The sequence below is a fragment of the Heterocephalus glaber genome, unplaced genomic scaffold, assembly GCF_053883595.1.
Source record: "Heterocephalus glaber isolate CG9 unplaced genomic scaffold, H.glaber_assembly_v1.0 deba00001481, whole genome shotgun sequence".
Lineage (NCBI taxonomy): Eukaryota > Metazoa > Chordata > Mammalia > Rodentia > Bathyergidae > Heterocephalus > Heterocephalus glaber.
In genome coordinates, this window is record NW_028258317.1 from 50,201,173 (window position 1) to 50,225,702 (window position 24,530).

The window sequence follows — 24,530 nt, forward strand, 5'->3', positions numbered from 1 at the left end:
TCAGATGCCTGTTAGGCTCAGCAGGAGTAACAGCATCCAGATCTCAATTCCAAGCCTCCCATTCCATTTGTAATTATCTAGAATGGCCCTGAGGAAAATGAAATTTGGGTCACAGGAAATCTGTCCCAACCTACCCCACCACCTCCAGGTTTTCCTTCCAGAAGCTAATTTGATCTCGCTGAACACAGATTCACCAGGCCCTGCTCTCAGAATGGCATCTACCCCGTAACTGTTCCACTGTCCTCACTCCTCAGGCCTTCTCCACACACACCCCCTGCTCCTCCCTCAACTTTGTAAATCAGAAACTGCCCCTGAAGGGTAGAGGGCATTTTTGGTGGGAAACAGATTTTCAGAAATTTACTTTATAGACAGTGAGGAAGACTAAACTGGAGTGGCAGAAAATGGCCCAAAGACAGAGTATACGGCAGGGGTCACAGGAAGCTGTGTAGACCAGCCAGGTGGGTTCTAAAAGGATAGGAGACCCCACATCATTTGGGGGACCTCTGAGAAGGTCTGCAGAGCTCATTTAACCTCTGTAAACCTCTTACTTCATTTGTAAAAATGGAGATAAAATTTTTCTTGCCTTTATCTATGGCTTCCCAAGTTCACAATGAAAAAGAAAGTAATTCTAACTCTTTGAAAATCAGAAAGCATTTTGATTATAAGCTATTGATGATATCCTATTTTATTTGTCTTTAAATCCGGGAACATCATGTTCTAGGTAACAAACTGATACAGTCAAAGTAAATGTAGTCTGTGAAGGGACATAGAGGGAAACACTGGTGCTGCTTTATTAATGATTATTCAAGCAATGCCTTTCTCAAATGGAGCTGCTAGGGCTGGGGATTTAGCTCAGTGGTTTTGCCACCTGCTGCGCAAGCGCAAGGACCGAGTTCCATCCCGGGTACCAAAAAAACCATTCAAATGGAGCTGCTATAACATTCCATTTATCAGCCAAATACAAAGTTCTCCCTTGTGGCAGACAGGGAACGAGGCTTTCAGATGTTCATACTGAGTTCTTGTCCCTATGGAAGCATTGGGAAAGAAATGCCTTTCTCGATTTGAAGAGAAAGAGAGATGCAACAAGGTAATAAAACTTTTCCAAGTAAACAGATTGATCCAAATGCTTTTCATTGCTCTTCTATAGAAACTGTGTAATTTCGCAGGAAGGAAGGGACCTGACTTGAACTCTCCTGTCTCAGCTAAGGCTGATTTCCCAGTGAAACTCCAAGCTGGGCTGTTTTCTTTTCCTTTTTTTCACTTATCTTTTCCTTATGGAAATTTTAAACAATGTACAACAGTAGGCCAAATTGCATAAGTCCATTACCATAATCTAATAGAATAATATCTGTGGTATCTTGTACATCCAAGTGGATGAAATATCTATATATCCAGCAGCCAAATGCAACAATTGTCACTGGTGATTCCCACACACAAGCATGCTTCAGAAGGTCCCCTACATTTTTTGTCAGTTAAAATGTGCAGTCCTGGTGACTGAGTTGTGATGTGATTACACCAAGTAAATGGAATTTCTGGAGCCTCAGATCTGATACTCTGTAGAATTCACAACCTCATGATATATCATTTGGGCAGGGTGCTCATTAACTGGGCATCAGCTTGCTGCCACTGGACTGGGAACACAGATACAGGTAGCAGACCTGAATCGTGGCTCTAGATTCTAGAGGTGTGGTGGCAAACCTACGGCATGAATGCCACAGCAGGTTGTTTGTATCATTGAAAGCTCTAAAAGGTTTGCCATCTCTGTTCTAAGAGTCCAGCAACTGAATTCTGTGCCACCTGATTTTCTAACCAACCTGGGAGATTGCTTCTAAAATATAGTCATGGCTCGCTCAAATGGTCCAGGATTATTACACCGCAAGGGCCTGGAATTAGTTCCTTTACCAGAGAGTTTGTCTCAGCCCTGGCTTTAGCGCTATGGACTTGTAGGAGCCCTCCGCACTCAGACTTTGACTCTTTGCCCAGGAGTAAGAACACTTTATGAGCCCTGCCTAAGACCCCAGTTCCAGACCATTCATATCAACAGACAACCTCTCATCATCTCAAAACAACAGGGTAAATACTTTTGTTGTTTTTGTTTTTTAGAGTTTTTCTTCACCTCAGTTTGTACAATGCATGCAGTTATCTGTATGCTTAACTTTCATCCATTTAAGAATTACGAAGTCAGCATACTTGGCTTATCTTTTCCAAAAGAACTAAGTCTTTAAGTGCAGTCCAGTACATGAAAGCACATAACCATGTCCCCAGCAATGGCTTTCTCTACAGTATTCCCAGATGCTCTGTGTTGTTTGGCAGATACACAGTGTAATAAATATTGATGGCTCCTTCACATGTGGTAAGATTTACTTTGCCAAAAAATTTTTTTTCTGCACTCTCTTTTAAAAATATGTCACTAGAGTTGTTGTCCTGAAATTAGTTTGTACTCTGGCAGTTTTATTTAAATGTCAACCAGATCCAGAGTTTCATTATAATGGTTTCCTATTTTTTAAATTTTTATTTGTCCCTGTGGATTGTTGCTGTTTTAAGACATTTTTCTTTAAATGTCTTTCTGTCTTTTCCTGACTAAAGATAAAATATTTTAAAAGTCAATGAGCTTTCTCACTTAACACGTTTCAATTTTCCTTTCTGGCTACAAGATCATGGTTCCTGAATTTCAAACGTTTTTCAAGTAGAGACACAAGTGGAGGAGCTGCCTAATTGAGTGTAGCTTAATGTTACTGAGGTGGCGTCTTTTGCACTGAGGAAGGGACCTGTCAGTTACAGCCCTTTTGCCCTGCATTTACAGTCACACACGCGTCCATTCAAAGCTCCTGTTTGCACTCCTTTCCAAAAATATTATCCTTCTGGGGGGAAATTTTTCACGCATAAACTCAGCTCAACCGTTCACTTTTTTTTTTTTAAGTTTGAGAAAACTAATTCTTAGTTATTTGAGAGAGTTAACACAGACACTGGTTTTTAAACCTAGATTTGGCTATGTTGATCATTAAAAATCGAAAGAGGAGACGAATCCATACATTTAGCCTGCAGAAAGAAAGACTCTTGATTCTTTTAGAAGTTACCAAATACTTAAGGCGAAAGTGCTTTATGAATCATCTTAGATACAGATTCTACAACATTTATTAACGATTTAAAAGGATGACCAATTTATTTCCATTGCTCTGAGGTTCCAAATTATAATAAGCAATCATTACTACAGAAGTAGCAATGATAGTTTAAACAACTGTAAGTTTATTATCATAGCTATGGGAAAGGTTGCTGTTGGTTTGTTCCCTTGTTAAAGCAGCACTTCTTTAAAAAAAAAAAAAAAAAACACAAAGAAATAAAAGGAGCTCTGGGTCTATGCCGCACAGAAACACGAAATATGAACCCAGAAATTTTAGAATATTTATGAAATAATTCACATTGCACACACATGGCATTTGCTGGGATATTAATTCTAAAATGTGGAATTTAATCTAGAAATTTTGACAAATTTACATCTTAATGGGGTTGACCTCCACTTTGTGACATAAAGATACAGACATCTTCATAAAGCATGAAAGTTTTAGTAACCAAATTTCTCATGCTTGATACAAGTTTGAAATATAATTTTAAGACTACTTAAAAGTACTGTTAGCTTTTACTTCTATTGTAAAATCAGTTTCCCTCGATGTATCAAACTAATTAAATTGGCATGAAAAATATTAAGTTTGTGGTGCCTGGTTTGGGGATAGAGATAATCCCAAGAGAGCCAACCATTTCATTTCTCTGTCTTACGGCCAAAATAGATGATTTTTAAATTATTCAATAATTACAATACTATAACAAAGGAACTTAGAAAAGTCATTTATCATGTGCACTGGAGTTATTCAGGAATGACAGACAAGGGATATTACATGTGATGCTGCTTACTTAAGCTACTGTGTTATTCGATATCCTCAGGGACTCTGGACCCAGTCCTGCCTTCCTTTGGACTCTCATCCAACCAAAAAGTAATTAATCTCAATCCAAGTCAGCCCTACTAAGCTTCAGCAGTTATGTTGAAATGTTAGGCAGCTGCTTACAGAAAAACCAGAATGGAGAGAAAAGCTACACATAATACCCTACCTCTTACTTCCTTGGTGAAAACAGATCCTAATGGGCTTTAGCAGGCATTTCTATGAATGCATTTCTTTCCACTCTTACTTGTGTTATCACCTCGATCCACTTACCAGTGAAAAATACTGAAGGAGCTTCCTTCCTTTGCATGCAATGAGGTAGTTTCTTTTAATCCAACTGTCAAGGAAATTATAAGGAGAATGTTAAGGCCAAATTTAATGGTGCTCCAAGATTCCAAGTCATAACTAAATTATCCTGTGTTTGGGAAATTAAATTCACATCCATCACAAAGGCTATTACCAGAACACCCAGAGAGCAGTTGAGGTGACAAGCTACGGGACTCATTCAGAGACTCAAACTGCTCTGCCTCTGTCACTTGGACTTGGGGGACTGGGGAGCAGGCTATGTCTCCAGACAGACATGAAGAGTCCTTACAGCCACAAGCAGTCTTCCACTGACCTGACAGCACCTCAGAGACCAGCAAAACATTTGTTTAACTTCATCCTTATACCTTGCCAATGGAAAAGTTTGGTTTGGGAGGTTGTTTTGTTTTGTTTTGTTTTGTTTTGTTTGCAATACTAGGGATCGAACTCAGGACCTTGCACTTGTGAGGCAGGTGGGGCGCCACTGAGCTAAATCCCTGGCCCTTCCAGTGGAAAAGTTTCTAAGCAAAACACACTTATGAGCATTGTAGCTAGACAGTTGGAACAGTTTAGGGAACAGAGCCCTTGCCTCTGTCTCTCTGGAGTTGGGACTGAGATAGGCAAGTGACTGGAACTAGCCTTGCAGAACCCAAATCCCGCTGTAATTAATGTTTACGAAACACTATAAAAATTTATAATTAACATTTGTAATTTTTAATGTTTATACAATCCCTAGACCCGATTCTCTGCCCCTCTGCAAACCAGTTTTTTTTTGGTATCAGGGATGGAACTCGGGACCTTGCGCTTGCAAGGCAGGTGCCGGAACCACTAAGCTAAATCCCCGGCCCTGCAAACCAGTTTTTAAGTGGGGATTATAAATGGCATTAAGAGAAGGTATCATCATTCTTGTCTGGGTAGAGAAACCAATAAGCCATGAAACAACCAAAAGACTGTTAGTACAGTGTAAGAAAGATAAAAAGAAACAACTGGCCCGGCAGGTGCTGCACTCACTCTCTAACAGCCTGTTTAGTCCAGTTCTTCTGCAAGGCCAGCCTTCCTCTTCCATGCATGGCTCAACCTCTCACCCTCAGCTAGGCCTGTCTCACAGCCTGCACTGTCAGCAGATCTCTCCAAACTCCACCTTCCAGCACACGGCAGCCACAGGTGTCCCCCCTTGGACACCATACCCTTCCCAGTGCCACCAGTCCAGGGCCACCAGCCCTAACTCCTGTCTTGCTCTCAAAGCCTTCCACAATCACACTTTTCACTTTTGCCTATGAGAAATACCCACACTGGACTGGGCTGCCGGCTAATTCTGCTGTAGGCCCCTGCTGACACCTTCTCTCTGTCCTTCCGCCAGTGCCACTCCCTGGTTCTCCCCCAGCCACTTCCTGTGATCTCCTCGGAGCTGCTCAATCCCATGTTTTACACCAAACCTTTTTGGCTCACCCCATCCAAGAAATACCTTCCTCCTTTGACCTCTGGGTTATCTTATCACCTGCACTCTGTATAACCTCCCACCTTGTATGTTTAGCTGTTTTACATTGTATTATTTAGATTTCATCACTTTGATAAGTCACTTTTCCAAAGCTACACTGTAAATTTATTAAGGGTAGAGATCATATTTTAATACACTTCATGCTCCCAGTAGTGAGCACCTAGAACAATACCGTGAAGAAAATATGTGGTCAGTAAATATTTGCTGATTGAATGCATAAGTCATTAACTTGTGAGTAACAAATAAAGGTCCTTCGTTTATTAACCCAAGAGTCATTTACTGAGCTTTTAGGGCGTTAACCTTGTTCTAAGCTCTGAGTATAAAGCAGTGATTAAAACAAAGTCCCTTTGCCTTGTGAAGAGAAGATAAACGAAAACAAAAATATGAAAAACAAAAATACAAAACTCGCCAAATGGTGATGATAAGTATCATGAAGAAAAAACTAAGGAAGAAAGATATGAAGAGACTGGGTAAGGGGCTGGTTTATGTAAGCATGGCCTCTTTGGCAAGGGTAAACTTCTAGATTTAGTATTTGGGTCTGGATATGTAAAAGGAGCAGATATTAACAAGGGCTCTGATAAATTTAAAAAGTGAGTTGGAAGTGTTGTCATTGCACAGAAAGGGACCCACTGGTCAACTCGATCCTTGATTCAGAAAGCAGCGGTGGCCAGAGGCAGGGTGCGAAATGGGTTTCGCTTCCAGGAGCAGCTCAAATTGACACTGTGTGACTGCCAGGAGCACTGGGCTAAGGGAGAGAGGCTGGGGCAGGGCAGGAAGAGAAAGTGATCAACTGGCAATGTGCACCATGGACACGCAGAGGGAACAGCACCGGAGAGTTCAGTGGAAGAGTGCGGTGTTAGAAAAAGGCACCCTACCTGATTTTACTAAGAAACACATCGCAAAAAACATCACAAGGTAGGGGCCAGGGATTTAGCTCAGTGGTTCCGCCACCTGCCTCAAAAGCGCAAGGTCCTGAGTTCAACACCCTGTACCAGAACAAACAAAAAAATCACAATTGATATTAGGCAGATAAAAATCCACATATTCTCTATGCAACCAAAGGAGCATTCAGGCTGAGATCTTGAAAGAAAGACCAGTTTTTACAACGCTGTTGGTTACCTCACCTAATAATGCTAGTCTAGTCATCAGGTAGTTTATCAAGCATATCATGGTTAATGAGACTATATTTTAGTGTAATCCTGCAGTTGTACCAAGGTCATCAATAATTAGCCAACTGTCAAATTATCAGTGTACTGACATTGTTATTCTTAATCTAATGGGTTGTTTATTTAACTGCTAGCTACTGTTTCTATTATGGGCTTTTAGCCTCTGATGTTATCTTAACTTGGAAGGATGACGTTGTTTTTTTGTCTTTTCTCCCAAGGCTTATTTTTTATTGGTTTTAATATTTTTTGAAGTGCCCACTCATGAGATAAATAAATAAACAAATCCTTGAGCTGAGAATATGTGAAAAAGAAGCCATCATCTCCAACATCCTGATCTTTAAAAATATTTAGGCTATTTAGACTGTCTAGTATGTGCAAGGCCCCAGGTTCGGTCCTCAGCACCACGAGAAAAACAGAAATTTCAAAAACATTTAGTCAGGGGAGCACACGAACAAATCATTCTTAGGTCATCTTTCTCTTGCTAGGCAATATAACTCCTAAAACTATTTTCTCCTATTTTTATGGAATCGTCACATGTTATTTTCAAAATACTATATAATATCTTAGATGATGCACAGCTATTTCCTTTTTAATCTTTTTCTGTGCTGGGGATTGAACCCAGGGCCTTTTGAGTGGTAGGCCAATGATCCACCACATCCCAGGGCTATTGTTTCCTGTGTCATAAACTATGCAGTATATGATTTTGTAAAATATTGCAGTATCTTATCTTATGCATAACTATGTTTTTTCCCTACATGTTAGGCATGCTTCAATGTGAAAAGACTCCTGATTCTGGAAAGATAACAAGCCCCATCCATGATAACAGGAACTCATGCACATACCTCCTAATGATGCCAAAGAATGATAGATTCACACAGCTGAGAGCATCAGAGATCATTTACTCAAGTGATATTTAGCTCAAGAATCCTACCTACAAAAGAAACTATCCAGAAGGCCCCAATAAGAAACAGTTAATTCTGAGCCTCGGGCTGGAGATTTAGCTGAGTAGTTTCATTGCCTGCTGCACAAGCGAAAGGACCCGAGTTCAATCCCCAGTACCAAAAAAAAAAAAAAATTCTGAGCCTTGTTGATCAAATGAGAAGCTAGGATGTTCCACTTCCCTGCCTCCCCAGCCCAGCCCAATGCACAGAGCCCTGAATCACAGGCGCTGATTTGGGAAAGTGAGGCTTAGCCCCACACTATATCATGCAGCATTTATTTTTGGGACACTTCTGCACCAGACTAGGAACACTTTGTCATGTGTCCCCTGGCTCAGCCCTCCATGAGGGCCTCTAAAGAAGGAATGAGGGGTATTTTATATACCAACCACTGCTAGAACACAATGCTACACCCTGAATGTGCATTGTATATGTGCTCTTTTAGTTTTAAAAATAATTTATAAGTTTATATCCATATTCACACTAATGAGAATAATGTCACTGGAGAATAATAAGCATAAGACTTGACACACAGGACTATGGTTGTCATGTGAGCCTCAGCATCTATTGATATATCTATATCTGGTTTGTTTAAAAGAGACATCCAGTAACTCCTGGTTCATTCCAACCAGTACCTGCAAAAGGTCACTTTTCAAATGTTCTAATCAACGGAGAATTTACGTACAATGAAAAGCTCAAGTATTAAACCACTGCATAGTTTTTGACAAATGTGTATACCCACATAATGAACATTCCAAGCAAGACACAGATGTATTTATTGCTGTTTGGCTAAACTGGGATGGGTGAGAAAGACTCGTTGCAGTGCGCAGGCAAACCAGTTTTCCTTTGGGCAGAGAGCCTTCCTCAGAGGATCACCTAAGAGCTGGGAACCAGACAGGCCCTGAAATCCCAACAGGAACAGTAGCCCAGGAGGGCAGAGAAAAAGCTCCATACTCCCGCTCAGCACAGCTGGAGAGCCAGCTGCCACCCCGGGAACCAGGGCACTGTCCCCAGTGGACAGTGGGCACCCTACTGTCGGTGCGGAGCAGCATTTTTATTTGGTGGGGCAGGTTGAGCCAGGGAGAAGGGCTGGAGCTCCTTTTCCCAATGTGTGCTCTCACTAGGTCAATAGCGAGATTGTTATGAGAGCGAAACCAGAGCCGGGTAATGTGTGTAGGATCTGTGGCTTTATTGTGTCCCTGCTATGTTAATTAGTATTAGGAGCATGATGGATTGGCAACACGTGTGCGCTCTGAGTCTTAAACCAGCCCTGAGAGTTTAGCACTCCATTAGTTACACATCACAGAAACCCAGGGGATGTTTATTCAAAAAGAGGATCACTTACAGGAGGGAAACATGCTAATTCATTCCTGATACTGTCTGGGGAGAGGGACACCCATCCCCTGCTCACGAGTAGTGTAACCCGTCATCCAAGACACAGATGGAATTAGAGGCTGGCGGGAAACTACAGAAAACCCCGGCCCCCTAGCCTGGGAACCCTGAAATCTCAAATCCTCAGTTGTTCCTCTGTGAATCCCTCTGAGACAGGAGTTCAGAGAAGGCTCTGTGTTGACATTTCAATTCACTGCCCCATTCCCAAAGCAGGAAGCCCTCCACACCCTCTCTCCCACACCCTCCCAGGCCGAAGAGAGGGTGACTCCACCTCTGCCATCCTCTCCCAGTTTGCCAACAGCTGCTGCCCCTTAGGCCTGGGCCAGCTGAACCCACCCCTGCCAACAGACAAGGTGCCAAGAGGGCCATAGGGGGATGTCTTGGAGTGGGTGATTATTACTGGCTTGTTCTTTATTAAAAATTTAAAATAGTCAAAATTATCTTTTTTATTAACTCAGGGGGCCTTTGAGAGGATAAGCCTGAAGCTCCCTTCTGACTCTAAGATCCTGGAGTTTTAATATTGTCAAAGCAATTTTGAAAACATGAGAAAACACAGGTGTGGCTGGAGTATTAGTGAATTCATGAATGGCGCTGGCTTTAAATTGGCAGTCCCATCTGCTTGTGGTATCTACTGTGAATATAGAAAGTATGCAGCTGCACACACACACATCTCAGTAGTGGTGTCCTGGCCAATGCCAGCTGAGGTGGCAGCATCAGGGGTGTCAGGGAGCCCTGATCTGCAGGGTCTGCCTGTTCCTAGAGTGTAAATGTTCCCACCATGGCCGACTTCCAGCTCCAAGCCTAACATCACTGAACAGAGTTGAGAACAGGTTGAAGCTTTCAACTGGCCTCACAAGCCAGCAGGGGTCGGTCCAGCACACCAATGCAGGTTAGATAAATACTCCAGAATAAAAGTCATCCCTGCGCCTCCTATCTGAACAGCATGTCTTCCTCCCCTCCCCACTAATCTTCAGCCCTAATCTGCATATCTGGGCTCAAATCCTGGTCCTTGTCTCTTCACTTGAGAAACTGAGACTTTGAGCTGGGCCTTTAACTCACTGGTAGAGAACTCTGCCTACCATGCAAGAGACTCTGGGCTCCACAAAAGAAAAAAAATGTTGAGACTTTTAAAAACAGGTTCCACTCACAAAGAGTAGAAGGTTGGTTACCGGGGACGAGGGGGTGAAGGAAATGAGATGATGCTGGCCAAAGAGTATAAATTTTTAATTATAAGATGAATAAGTTCAAGGGATCTAATGCACAGGCTGATGACCGAAGTTAACAATATCATGTACTTGGAATTTGTTAGGAGAGTATATCCTAAGCAGTCTCACTCCCAAAAAGAACCATGAAGTGATGGATGTGTTCTTAATTTGAATGACAATGCACACAAAAAGCATCACATTGAACACTTTATACATAATCTAATGTGTTAATTGTACCTTAAGCTAAAAAGTTTTAATAGGGATGTGTAGGGACGAAGGGTTTACCCAGTATACACTGAAACAGTGGCTCTCAAAGCTCAGAATGCATCAGCTGGGCAGCTCAAACACAGCCCACTGAACCCCACCTGATCCTCCAGTGCAGCTGTCTGGTTGAGGCCTAAGAAACTGCATTTCTAATGTGTTTCCAGGTGGCACCTGAGTTTGCATTTCTTACAAAGTCCTAGGTGGCAACAATGGCTGGTCCAGTACCTATGCTTAGAGAACCACTACTCTGAAGGTTTCAATATGAATTCATAAATATTGGCTTTCTTACCAAGTCCAAGAGCTCTGATATGAGAGCTTTTGGTAAAGAGCAACCACAAAGACCCCAGGCCCTGCCTTAATGAAGGTATAACTCCAGTAGGGCTCCTATTAACCTTCTGGAGAAACTTCCACTACACATGAACAAGGAAGAACAAAGGACAGTGTCTACACTTCCCTTACTACTTCATCCATCAGCCAGTTAACAAACTGATACCAGTTAATACCCATCATGCATGCCAGCTCTAAGTGATGAAGAGTCAGTCATGGTGGCACACGTCTGTAATCCTAGTATTCAGGAAGCTGGGGCAGGAGGATTGCCTCAAGGTTGAGGTCAGTCTGGTCTACATAGTGAACTCAAGGCCAGCCTGAACTACACAGTGAGACCCTGTCGCAATTCCCACCCCCCACACACACACGAGCGTGCACGCACAAAGTGACGAAGATCAAGTCAAGCTATGAGATACACAGACCACAGAGGCAGGAATCAAAAAGGACCTGCTCCTGAGAACACAGGGTAATAGGAGAAATCCCCAGAAAGGATGTGAGGTAACCACCCTTACCTCAGGCATCATACTGCTATGCCATTTGTTTTCATCAGCTGATCATACATACGCCTGGACGGCACTAATATTTATGGGGGACAGAGCCCACTCTTAAGCATCAGACATGACTAAATCTTGTGAGAAGCACCCGGACTTAATTCATATTCTATATCACTAAGCTTTCATAAATCCTCACTTTGTATTTTGCAGGCACTACCCTTAAACAGCTCAGAAATATGTAATTTCATGTAGTCACCTCTTAACGACAATCACTGTCTCATCCCGCTGCATGGCTGCATAACCAAGAGAGGAGGTAGGGATGGTTAAACATGCTTTCTTCTCTCTTTTTAAAATTACATATACTTGTACATATTTATGGGGTACAGTGTGATAACTCAACACATATTTACAATGTAATGATCAAATCAGGGTTCCATATTCTCAAACACTTATCGTTTCTATGTGTTTTGGACTCTTCCAGTTGTTTTGAAATGTGCAATAAACTGTTACAGACTGTAGCTACCCTACTGTGCTATTGACCACTAGAACTAATCCCTTCTATCCAAATGTATTTTGGTGTCTGTCATCTAATTTCTCTCCATCCTTCCTCCCAGGAATGGTTAAATGTTCATGTTTTTTAAGTCAATTATGCTACTCTATTGAGTAGTTATTTTTTATTAAAATATATCACACAAGCCACATGCTAGGCTCTAATGCTTAACATAAAAAAGGGAGAGTAGGGCTCGACAACTGAGAAAGAACTGTTATGCCCCCCACCCCGGTTCCCACATGAGCTGCCTGGACAGTAGTTCCCTGCACTTGGGGGCTAAGACAGCGCTTGCCCTGCGTGGTTATACAACAACCACCAGCGTCCGTTGTACTCAGCAGCCACAGCAAACTCAGTGGAGTACTGCAAACCCAGATGGGACACCCTGGGGAGGCAGACCCTTCAGATTTTCCATGGAGCTAAGCCTTTTAAAGCCTCTAAGTTCTGATCATCTGATGCACTCAAAGAAGGCCTGGCCTAACATTTCCATCTTACTTTAATGGCTTTCTTCCTTTTGTGTAATGTTGGTGCCAGCACAAACATTTCCACTGTACAAGGACCTCCTAACCAGCCCTCTTAGGCCAATGGTGCCAGAGCCAAGATATACTGACTCCGTCCTTCCTCTCTTCTGCATTGCTCATTTAGAAGGCAGTCAGTTCCTCCACAGGTTTTCACTATGGTAATCCTCTTCCTTCCTGAGACACTCAGCCAGCTGCCTTTCTCCTCTCCAGCCTTCATTACAGGGAGCGTGGGGACCAGGAGAAGGACAGCGACCCAGCACCCTCCCTGTTCTCCATCCCAGAGAACAAAGACACAACAGCAGAAATGTTGGCACTAAATCACTCCTGTCACACTAGGAACTAATCAAACTACTGGGAAATCCCAAAGTAAATATGGAGCAAGGTGTAAACCAGCCAGCAATCTAAAACTAGAGCTTTTTCCCACATTGTGTTGGAAGTGCCCCCTACCCCTGTGGCAGGTATTCGCATACTTACAGCTTATAAACAGAAGTCGAAGGAGAAAAATCAACAAAACCATTTGAACATTAAAACAACAGAAGAAAAACTGGAAGGGAGGGAGGAAGGGAACGAAGAAAGGAAAAATATACTAGAGAAAACATTTGCAACAAATATAATAAAGGGTTGAAGGGAAAAAACCTTAATCAGATAAGTGCTATTCAATTAATAGAAAATAGGAATGAACAGAATTCACAGAATAGCAAATACAACTAGTTATCAAACACAGGAAAATATTCTTACTGGAAATCAAATGGAAGGCTAAAAATCAAGATCTCATTATTTAGCTAATAAAGTAGCAAGAAAGAATTTTATGTGAAGACCCAAAGCCAGTAAGGGCAGTATGGAACTGACACTCAACACAGCTGGGAAGCCAGGATGGAGAAAGCGATGAAGGAAATTGTTTATAATTTTTTTAAAATGAAAGTGACCCGAAAGCCCACCATCGGGGAATAGCTAAGTAAACTGTAGCATGTTCTCTGTTCATCTACTCAACCACCATTTCTTAATCACCGTCCGTAAGCTGTCACACCAAGGTAATCAGTAACAAGGTGACAGAGTGTTTTCCCTTTAAATCAAGAAATGGCAGCCTTCATAGACCTCACTCTCAAATCAGCGTAGAATAAAACACCTAACGTAAATATTAGGAGAATTTACAGCAACTGTCCTTGAGGCCCACCTAAATACTTGGGGCATCTGGATTCTACCTTAAGAAAATCATGCCAGACACCACGTAAAAGACTTGGAGTAGCTGAGAGTTCAGTGCACTACTTCAACCTAAGTATTAAGAGACTTCAACTTAAGTACACTGAAGCCCAGGAGCCTGAGCAACAGCTGCCTTCAAAGAGCCCCCAGAAATACTGACATGACACCTGGTCTCAGGGGACAGTAAGGCGGAAGCAGAAGCAGGTGATGAAACAGCTTGGCTCCCCTAATATTCCATTACCCTTTATTCTGTGTCTGACCCAGTACCCCAGCTCTCTGGAGGCCCCTGGCTGCCCAGGAAGAGTCAGGAGAACTGTGTAGGAGGAGCAGCTGACCTGTCCTGGGGCATGCTGGTCACTGAGTCCTCGCAAAGAACCAGAGCCCTGCCGGCTGCATGCACCCCATGCCACGGGCCTCTGCACACTCTCTCCGCAAGAGGGCGCCCCGTCCCTGAGGCTGGACAGGGACACCTGCTCCAGGAAATGAATCAGGTTATCAGCTAAGGTGCCTCACTCGAAGGAAAACAGTTTCCATGTCTCCTAAAACCTAAAATACCTTTCCAGCAGGAGAGAGCCCTTCGTTTCCTAATGAGAAATAAAGCTTAAAACCAATCCACTCCTGGCAGAGATAAGAATTTTTTATCATCATAATAAGTTGAGTATAACACCTGCTATGGATTTTACATAGAATGATTCATACATACAAACCTGTGAATCAAGTACTGTCATCTTCAATCCCATTTTACAAGTCAGAAAAAGTGAAGCCTAGAGATACTGAGTAACTTGCCAAGATCATACACCCTCAGGGGAGCCTTTGACCCAGTAATCCCAGTTCTGGGAATACAGTAACCCAAAAGAATGAAACTCTCTTTATACAAATAAATTTATTGTGGCATTATTTAACATGTGAAAAAGGTGGAAACAGCCTAAGAAGGGCAACAAATAAGAGTGGCTAAGTAAATGCTTTCATTTATTTATGGGGTTTGTAGCAGTCAAGTTGGCTCTAGCACCCTTAACCACTACACACTCCCCCTGTCTAGAAAGAGAATGACTATCAAAATTGTACTGCAGGTAAATGGTTAATGCTGAGTCCTTCTGCCAAGCAGCTTTGAGACGTGGAGAAAACTAATGCCTGAAAGAGGGAGGCAGGGAGGTGGGAGTTTTGACTATACTCGGTCTGTATACCCTGTTCCTTCCAGCATCAAACCATTACATCTTCCTCCTCATCTTCAGAATCAGAAATAAGTGGGTATTAACCTAGTTACTGACTAATTTTTTTAAGGAATTAAGTATACTTTCATTCCTGCCCAAAGCCTTAGAACCACTTATCTAATCTAAACCAAACCAAAACTTCTATCCACTGCTTAGTTTGAGTAACGGAGTATGTTAACAGCTTTCAGTGAGGGCTTTCATGAAAGCCCCGTGCTGGACTACTCAGAAGCCCAACAGGTTCCATGGTTCCAGGCTACTGAGCGGTGCTCCTGAAGTGGTTTTCTTGGGTAACCTTGTCAGTCAGGCCAGAGGCAGGCCAGAAGGGGTAGGGACAGATGCCTGGCTCGCCATCCACGTGGCCTCACGCATGGATGTGCACACACATATTCTCACCGCCCACCCCACTGCTGGTGCATGGACCTGCCTGCACACACATGCACCCTCCTTTCCTGTTTCTCACCCTCCTGCCTCCTCCATTCCCCTCCCTGCTGGGCACACACCCTTCTCCAAGGTTCTGTTGACACCTCCAGCATCTCCAGGGACACAGGTAAGTCTTTCCTGATCTTCTACTTTCATATGGACTTGGGTATTTCCCCCTTTTACTTCTGAAAAGAACTTTCCTAATTCCTTCATTAATTCAATATGCTAGGAAGTACAAATCTTACTTGGCAGAATCAAGGGCTATCATGGGTTAAGTAGCATACACTTTTGGCATTCCCAATTTTAACAGCCACAATTCCAACTCTTCAGGGATGATATGGAAGACCCAGGGCAGGTAGATTTTGGTGATTTTACTGGGGCACAAATTTGGAAGAGACTAACTGCATGGCCGGTGTAGAAGTGAATCCCTTAATTGCATTGAGTGGCCCTCATATGCCTCTCAGCCCAGCACTGAGGCTTCCTTCTCAAGATCTAGAATGTATTAGGTGGAGGGAGAAAGATATCTATGCACAGAGACTCTCAGAAAGGTCTTGCATCATCAGATGCTGTGAGTCAGCCTTTTCTCTCTCTTATTCTGTGACAAAGACACCAGGAAATATATCCTAGTGTGGGTGGGGATAAAGGATTTGGTCCAGTGACCTGCATTTACAGTTTGACCTGTTTGGCTCAGTCTTTAAATTCCTGAAAACCAGCAATTCTATCTTAAATAAAGAAGTTATTTCTAAAAATGAATCAAGAAACAAATATAGGGCCGGGGATTTAGCTCAGTGTTTTCACCGCCTGCTGCGCAAGCACAAGGACCAGAGTTCGATCCCTGGTACAAAAAAAAAAGAAACAAATATATACAGTAATACCTCAATTCATAAACACTTCTGTTCATAAACAATTTGGTTCGCAAACAGAAGTGTTTGGCAAAGTTTTGCTTCTGTCTATGAATTCTGCATCGAGTGATGAATATGAACACAGCCACCTTCTCCAGAATTGTGGAATGAATTAAGCTCATGAACCAAGGTATCACTGTACAAGAAACATATTTAACCCCAAAAGAAATTCATAGACTAAAAATCAAAGGCTAGAAAACACTATTTCATGCATCAAGAACCCAAATTAAAAGCAGATATTAGGGCCGGGGATTTGGCTCAGTGATTTCACCGCCTGCTGTGCAAGCGTAAGGACCCGAGTTCGATCCCGGTACCAAAAAAAAGCAGATGCAGCTCTATATTCAGACAAAGTGGACTTCAAATCAAACTGATCAAAAGAGGCAAAGAAGGCCACTACATATTGGTTAGGGATAAATACAACAGGAAAACATAATAATTATTAACATAAATGCACCAAACAATGGCACACTCAACTTCATAAAGCAAATACTACTGGATATAAGAGACCAGATAAACAGAAACTCAGTTATAGTGGGGGACCTTGATATCTCACTACCACAAATGGACAGATCAACTAGACAAAAAGTTAACAAAGAAGTATCAGACAGAACAAAACTTTTAAACAAATGCTCTTATTACATATCTACAAAGTGTTCCATCCAAAAGCAACAGAATACACATTCTTCTCAGCCACACATGGAGCTTTCTCAAATATAGGCCACAGACTAACCAATAAACAAACCCTAAATAAATGTAAAAGAGCTAGAATTATACTATGCATATTATCAGATCATAGAACAATGAAACTAAAAATCAATGACAAAAGACGACACAGGAATTATGCAAATACATGGAGATAAAGCAACAGACTCTTAAATAAACAATTGGTAACAGAAGAAATCAAGGAAGAAATACTAAAGTTTCTAGAATTAAACAATAATGCCAGTACAACATACCACAACTTACAGGACACAATGAAAGCAGTCCTAAGAGAAAAGTTTATGGCTGTGAATGCCAACCTCACAAAAACAAAGCAAGCCCAAATAAATAACAATACACCTCAAGCCCTGAGGAAAACAAGCACAATCCAAACTCACAGCTAGTACAAGGAAGTAAATTATAAAGACCAGAGCAGAAATCAGTGAAATTGTAACCAAAAAAAAAAAAAAGAATGACTCAAAGATTTGGTTTTTTGAAAGAATAAATAAAACAGATAAACCTTTAACTAATTTAGCCCCCCAAAAAGGACAGGAAAGACCCAAATCAATGCAATTAGAAATGAAAAAAGTGAAATTACAATGAACACTACAAATCTGTATAACAATAAATTGGAGAATTTTGAAAAAAATCAATAGATTCCTAGATACATATGAATTACCAAAACAGAACCAAGAAGATTTAAAAACAATAACTGGCAATGAAATGAAGTAGTAATTTTTAAAATCTATCAACTAAAAAACTCAAGTCCAAATGGATTCACTGCTGAATTCTATAAAACATCAGGGAATATCTAACACCAATACTCCTCAAGCTCTTTAATGAAATTGAAAGAGAAGCAGTACTCCCAATGTCATTCCTGGAAGCCAACATCACCATGATTCCAAAACCAGACAAGGATCCACCCAAAAAGGAAAACTACAGGCCAATCTCTTTAATGACTATAGATACAAAAACCCTCAACAAGATACTGGCAAATTCAATGTCAAATCATCAAAAAGATCATATACCTTGACCAAGTAGACGTCATCCCAGAGATGTAAGGATGATGGTTCAACATGCACAAATCAATAAATGTAATACATTACATAAACAGAAGCAAGGACAAAAATCACATGATCATCTCAATAGACAGAAAGAGCCTTTGATAAAACCCAACATTCTTAAATGATTTTTTTAAAAAAACACTGAAGAGCTCTCCTTGGATGATGGTGTTCTTACCAAGAGGGCTCCGTTCAAGATGTAAGAGATCACTCTTCAGGCCAGGGATTTAGCTCAGTGGTTCTCCTGCCTGCCTCACAAGTGTAAGGTCCCAAGTTCAATCCCTGGTACCAAAAACAAAACAAAACAAAAAAAAGAGATCACTATTCATCCAAGGGCTGGCCATTCCTGAGGAGGCCTTTCACAAGGAAATAGGAGGGCTGGGGATTTAGCTCAGTGGTTCCACCGCCTGCCTTGCAAGCACAAGGACCCGAGTTCAATCTCCGGTACCAAAAAAAAAAAAAAAAAAAAACAAGGAAATAGCAGCAAGAATCAACAAATGGGATTATGTCAGACTAGAAAAGCTTCTGTACAGCAAAAAAACTGATCAGTAGAGTGAAGAGACAACCTACACAATGGAAAAAAATTTGCCAGCTAATCCTCAGATAGAGAACTAATATCCAGAATATACAAAGAACTCAAAAAAAGTAAACCATTTAAAATTAAAGACTCAGTTAAGAAATGGGCTGGAGAAATGAACAGACACTTCACAGAGGAAGAAATACAGATGGTCAACAAATACATGAAAAAATGTTCAACATTCCTGGCCATTTAATGCAAATTAAAACAACACTAAGATCTCATCTTATTCTGGAAAGAATGATAATCATTTGGAAATCAAACAATAACAAATGCCGGCATGGCTGTGATGAAAAAAAAACCTTCTTACATTGTTGGTGGGAAGGCAAACTAGTACAACTATTATGGAAATCAGTATGAAGATTTCTCAAAGAATTGAAATTAGAAATTCCATACGACCCAGCTATCTTCCTGCTAGGTATCTTCCCCAAAGAGTTTAAGTCATCATAGTACAACGATACTTGCATACCAATGTTTACAGCAGAACATTCATAATAGCTAGATCCTGGAAGCAGCCTGTATACCCATTAACAGATGACTGAATAAACACAATGTGGTATCTATATATAATGGAATACTACTCAAGCTACAAGGAATGACAAATTTGAGACATTTGTAGGACAATGAATGCACCTGGAAAACATAATGTTGAGTGAAATAAATCAGACCCACAAGCTTGAATACAATATGGTGCCCCTCATTTGAGTGAGGCAAAGTACAAAGAAAATGATAAAAGATAGGTAGAAAGGAACAAGGGGACAGATCTCATCCAATAGGGAAGAGGTCCAAGGACACAAGGAGAGGGGTAAGGGAGAGGGGAAGGGGAAATGAGAGGAATAAAGATGTGCCATGTACAGGATCCTGATAACTCCAAAGTAAACAATATATGCCATGACATGTGCTAAGACAAATAGTATCAACAGGTAGGAAAAAGGTGATTGAGGAACCAGAGGACGAAGGGAGAGGAAGAGGGACGGGGCAGGAGAAAAAAAATCCAAGCTATAATATGTACATGTAACCACTCCCCAAGATCATTGTAAGATGCATGATGTACAGACATTTACAATAAAATAAATTTTTTAAAAAGCACTGGAGAAAATAGGTATAGAAAGACCTTACTTCAATTTGATAAATGTCACTTAGGACAAATCAACAGCCAACATCATGTTAAATGGGGAAAAACTGGAAGCGTTCTCTCTAAACTCAAGAACATGACAAGGATCTCCACTATCACTACTCCAGTTCAATATAGTACTCAAAACATTAGCAAGAGCAACTAGGCAAGACGAAGAAAAAAAAGTGATATGTATAGAAAACGAAGAAGTCAATTATTATTATTTGCTGATGACATGAACCTCTACATGGAAGATCCAAAAAATTCCACCAAGACTCCTAGAATGAATAACCAAATCCAGCAACGCAGCAGGCTACAAAATCAACACACAAAAATCAGTAGTATTACTGTACACCAAAAATGAACCCACTGAGAAAGAAATTAGGGTAAAATACCATTCACAATAGCATGTAGCAAATTAAACACTTAGGAATTTACCTAAGGAAGTGAAAGACCCCTACAATGGAAACTACAGTGCTCTGGAAAAGGAAATTGAAAGAGATATCAGAAAATGGAAAGACATCCCCCCCTTCTAGATAGGCAGAACCAATATAGTCAAAATGACCGTACTTCCAAAATTGATACACAGATTTAATGCAATCTCAAACAAAATTCCAAGAGCATTCTTCATAGAACTAGAGAAAACAATTCCAAAATTTATATGTAACCAAAAGAGATCTAGAGTAGCACAAGCAATCCTGGGTAACAAGAACAAAGTGAGAGATATCACAGTCCTGGATTTAAAATCATATTACAAATCTACAGTAAAAAAACAGCATGATACTGGCACAAAAAGAAACATGAGAGTCAAGCTCAAGTACATTCAACTATTTGATCTTTGACAAAAGGCCCAAAAACATACTCTGAAGGAAAGATAGCCTCTTTAATAAATGGTACTGGGAAAACTGGCTATCCACATGCAGATAATTGAATCTAGACCCATATGTCTCACCATGTAGTAAACTAAAATCAAAAGGGATCAAAGAATTAAATATTAAAACAGAAACACTTAACCTGCTGGAAGATAAAATAGGTAAACTCTTGAAGTTATAGGCATAGGCAAAGACTTTCTGAACAGAACCTTGGTTGCACAAGAAATAATATCAAAAATCAAAAATGGAATCACACTAAATAAACAGCCTTGTGTATGGCAAAGGAAACAACCAACAGAGTGAAAACACAACTTATAGAATGGGGAAAATTTTCCAGCTATTCCTCAGACAGAAGACTAACATCTAGAATATATAAAGAACTAAAAAATTAGATCACCCCAAATAAAATAATCAACACAATGGGCAAGTGCAAAGAATAGATACTTCACAGAAGTACAAATGGCCATTAAGTACATGAAGAAATGGTCAACATCAGTGGCCACGAGAGAAATGCAAATTAAAACAACACTGAAATTCCATCTCACCCCAGAAAAAATAACCATCATCAAGAAATCAAATAATATCAAATGCTGGAGAGGCAGCAGGGGATAAAGAAACACTCCTACATTGTTGGTGGGAATGTAAACTACTACTGATAGAGCAATAATGCACAATAAGACAGGCCCTTGCCTTGCCCTTGCCTTGCCCTTGCCTTGCCCTTGCCTTGCCTCCATGCTTTTTTTCCACAAAATGTTTTGTACCAGAAATGTAACAGTTTGTGATTAGCAGAGCTCCTGCCCAATGTATCAAAATGTTTTGTAACTGTTTGAACTGTGTGACCGCTCAAGAATGTTGTTAGCTCCACCCCCTTACTGGCACATTCTGTAACTCCACCGGTTTGCTTCAGGGACCTTGCTTACCTACCCGGTAGAGCCCTATATAAGGAGACTCCAATTTGCGGTGAAGCACTCAGACTTTGGAGTGCAAACTCCTCTGAGTCCGCTTGTGTAATAAAAGGTTTTTCTCCACCTCGTGAGTGACTTTTGGATTCGCAAGTCTTCAAATTGCAATAGCTGCAAACCAGAGCTGTAACACTCAACTGTGCCTCAGAACTGTGGCACTTGGGCTGTGACACTTGGCTATAGCACTGAGCTGTTCTGCTTTGCCACAATACAACCACTATGGAAAATAGTACAGAGATTCCTCGAAAACTCAAAACTACAAATTCCATTTGACCTAGCTAGTCCCTTTTGTAGATGCCTTCTGTAAAGAGTTAAAGACACTGTATTTCAGGGATACACACATATCTATATTTATAGCAGCATAATTCATAATAGCTAAATCTTAGAAGCAAGCTGTATGTCCCTCAATAGATGAATGAAGAAAATGTGGTATTTATATACAACAGAGTACTACTCTGCCATAAAGAAAGATAAACTTCAGTAATTTGTAGGAAAATGGATGCACCTTGAGTCCATAATGTTAAATGAAATATACCACACATGCAAGCTTAAATATTTCATGATTTCTCTTATATGAGAGACCCAAAGAATACATAAAGAGCAAAGTAAAAGATAATAGGAAGTAGGGATGTGAAGGAGATCAAGAGATGGGAATTAAGATGTGTTATGTACATGTAACAACTCCACACAAGGAATGGAAACATTATGTACTCCAAACATATACTAATAAAAATTTTTAAAAGCAGTGGACCCCATGGGGATCAGCAAAGCAAAGTCAGCCAGAAAGAAGAAACAAAGTGCAAACTAACAAGAAAGACTGATTCCTTGATTCAAGGGTAAAAATGGGGCCATACACATCTGTGAAACAAAGGTTTCTGTAGGGTCTCAAAGCACAGGTGTGGTAACAGACATGTGCTTATTCCCCAGCTTTAAGCCTCCATTTCCGTATCTGAAAGTGGGGAATAATAAAAATACCTTCCCTGCTTGACTGTTAGGCAGTATCAATAAAAAGACCTGTTGAGTGTTAGTGTAGTACCTAGAAATGCGTAAGTGCTTAATTAACATTAAATAGTATTTCTATGACTTTATAATGTTAGAGAATGATGAAAATTAGGAATTTCCCCCGGCCTATGCCTCTGCTTTCTCCTTCACCTGATTTTGGTTCACAGGTTTATTTTCCCTGTTTCCTCAGTGCCCCTGGGTTCTACTCCCGTGAAGCCAAGTCATGTCCAGCATCCATGCTCTAAGACCAAGCAATCAGCAGGACCTACCTACCTTGGTTACTGCATGACTTCTGTCTTTGCTGGAAGACAATCTAAGGGCCAGGGAGGGGCCATCTGGACAGAAGTGTTGCTAATGAAAGCCAAGATACAGCAGAAGAAAGAGACAACTCTTCAGAAACCTGCCGGACTCCCTCCTGTGATGGACAAGACATCTGTTTGTTCCATCTTGTACATTTGGCAATGCTGGGCCTGGGAGCTATTTTTTGTGACAGCTTTAGATGGAATGCTGTTTCCATGCTCACAAAGGGTGTCTTTTCAACTCCAAATGTAAACATTTAGCTCCAAGAAAGAAAGAAATACTAACTTGCCTCAGCAAGTAATTACATGTGTTTCTCTAAGGGATCCACTTGTTTGGGGCCACTTGATGGTAAGTTACCTCCTGAAAGATATCCATATATAGTTTGCAAAGAGAAAAGGCTTTAAAAACCAGACTAGTTCATCTGGAAGGAAATAATCTTAACACATATATTTGTCAAAGGGCTTGTGAGCGTAATATATTTAAAAAATTCTTGCAATTCAAAGAGAGGTGATCCAAATTAAAGAAAAATGGCAAAAGATTTTAACAGAAACTGTATTAAAGGGACACAAATTGCTACTAAATCCATAGTAAGATATTTAACATGATTAGTAATCCATGAAATGCAATTTAAAAACCATAAAATGAGGTAGTACTAAGCATTTATTAGAATGGCTAAAATGTAATTTGAAAAATTACCAATACCAAGTGTTGGTGATGATGTAGAGCAATTAGAACTCTTCTAAGTGAATAAATGAATGCATCCATATTTTCTTTAAATATTAATCATAGTAACTGATGATGACCAAAAGCAGCCTCCCCAACCTGCCAAGGCCTTGGACTTCATGATGTTGAAGCACCAATGGCTTCACATCTACTAGAGCCTCACTGCTTCAGAACCAAATGATGACTTCCAGCCCTGCCCTATTCATCTGCCATCCCAGCCTGGGCTAACAGATAACTGGATTGTCATCAGTAAGTAACATTTTCCAGGTGCTGAATGTTAAATAAATACATTTGTCTTCCTAGAAAGGTCAAGAGTTTTTTTATTTAATGGGAAACTGTAAAACTCCAAATGAATTTGCTTCTACTGGGTCTGTCCTTTTTGACCATCCTTGGCCAGTCTGAATAACAAGATCCAGATGAACTGTAACATTAGGTGATTTCTCTCTGGACCCTGATTTCCTATGAGAGAGGAAAGTGAATGACATTTCAAAAGAGCTTTCTGTGATTTATGGTTTTGTATCCATGGAGGTCTTCCAAGAGCCTGGTATTTTCTCATATGTGGAAGCTCCTTTTGTCTGCCTTTGAACCTATTTATTAGCCAAATAATTTTTGTAGGCAAATTGAAAAAAAAAGTTTTCAAGTAGAAATCCAGAAGGATTAGGAAAAGGAATAAATTATTTATGGGTTTTGAGTGGTAAGAAATATTCTCTCTTGAAAAAAAAATATACATATATCCTACATGTATGTATGTATAATATACATGTGTGTGAAGAGTCTCTGTTCTAGCCACACTGCATTACACAGAATGTAGATACACTTTTACTATCTAGTAAAACCAAGCAAACCTTCAAGTCAAAATGAATTCCTGCATGAATCCCCATCAGAACACACCCTGCT

The 24,530-nt window shown here is 40.6% G+C and overlaps 1 long non-coding RNA gene across 1 annotated transcript in view; it reads left to right on the plus strand.

The window, feature by feature from the left end:
* Nucleotides 1-23,896, plus strand: part of LOC147825946 (uncharacterized) — a 31,513-nt gene extending 7,617 nt beyond the window's left edge. Inside the window, exons 2-3 of the long non-coding RNA XR_015440110.1 lie at nt 22,801-23,258; nt 23,700-23,896. This is a non-coding gene — a long non-coding RNA (uncharacterized LOC147825946). The remainder of the gene's footprint in view (nt 1-22,800; nt 23,259-23,699) is intronic.
* Nucleotides 23,897-24,530: the final 634 nt, after the last annotated feature.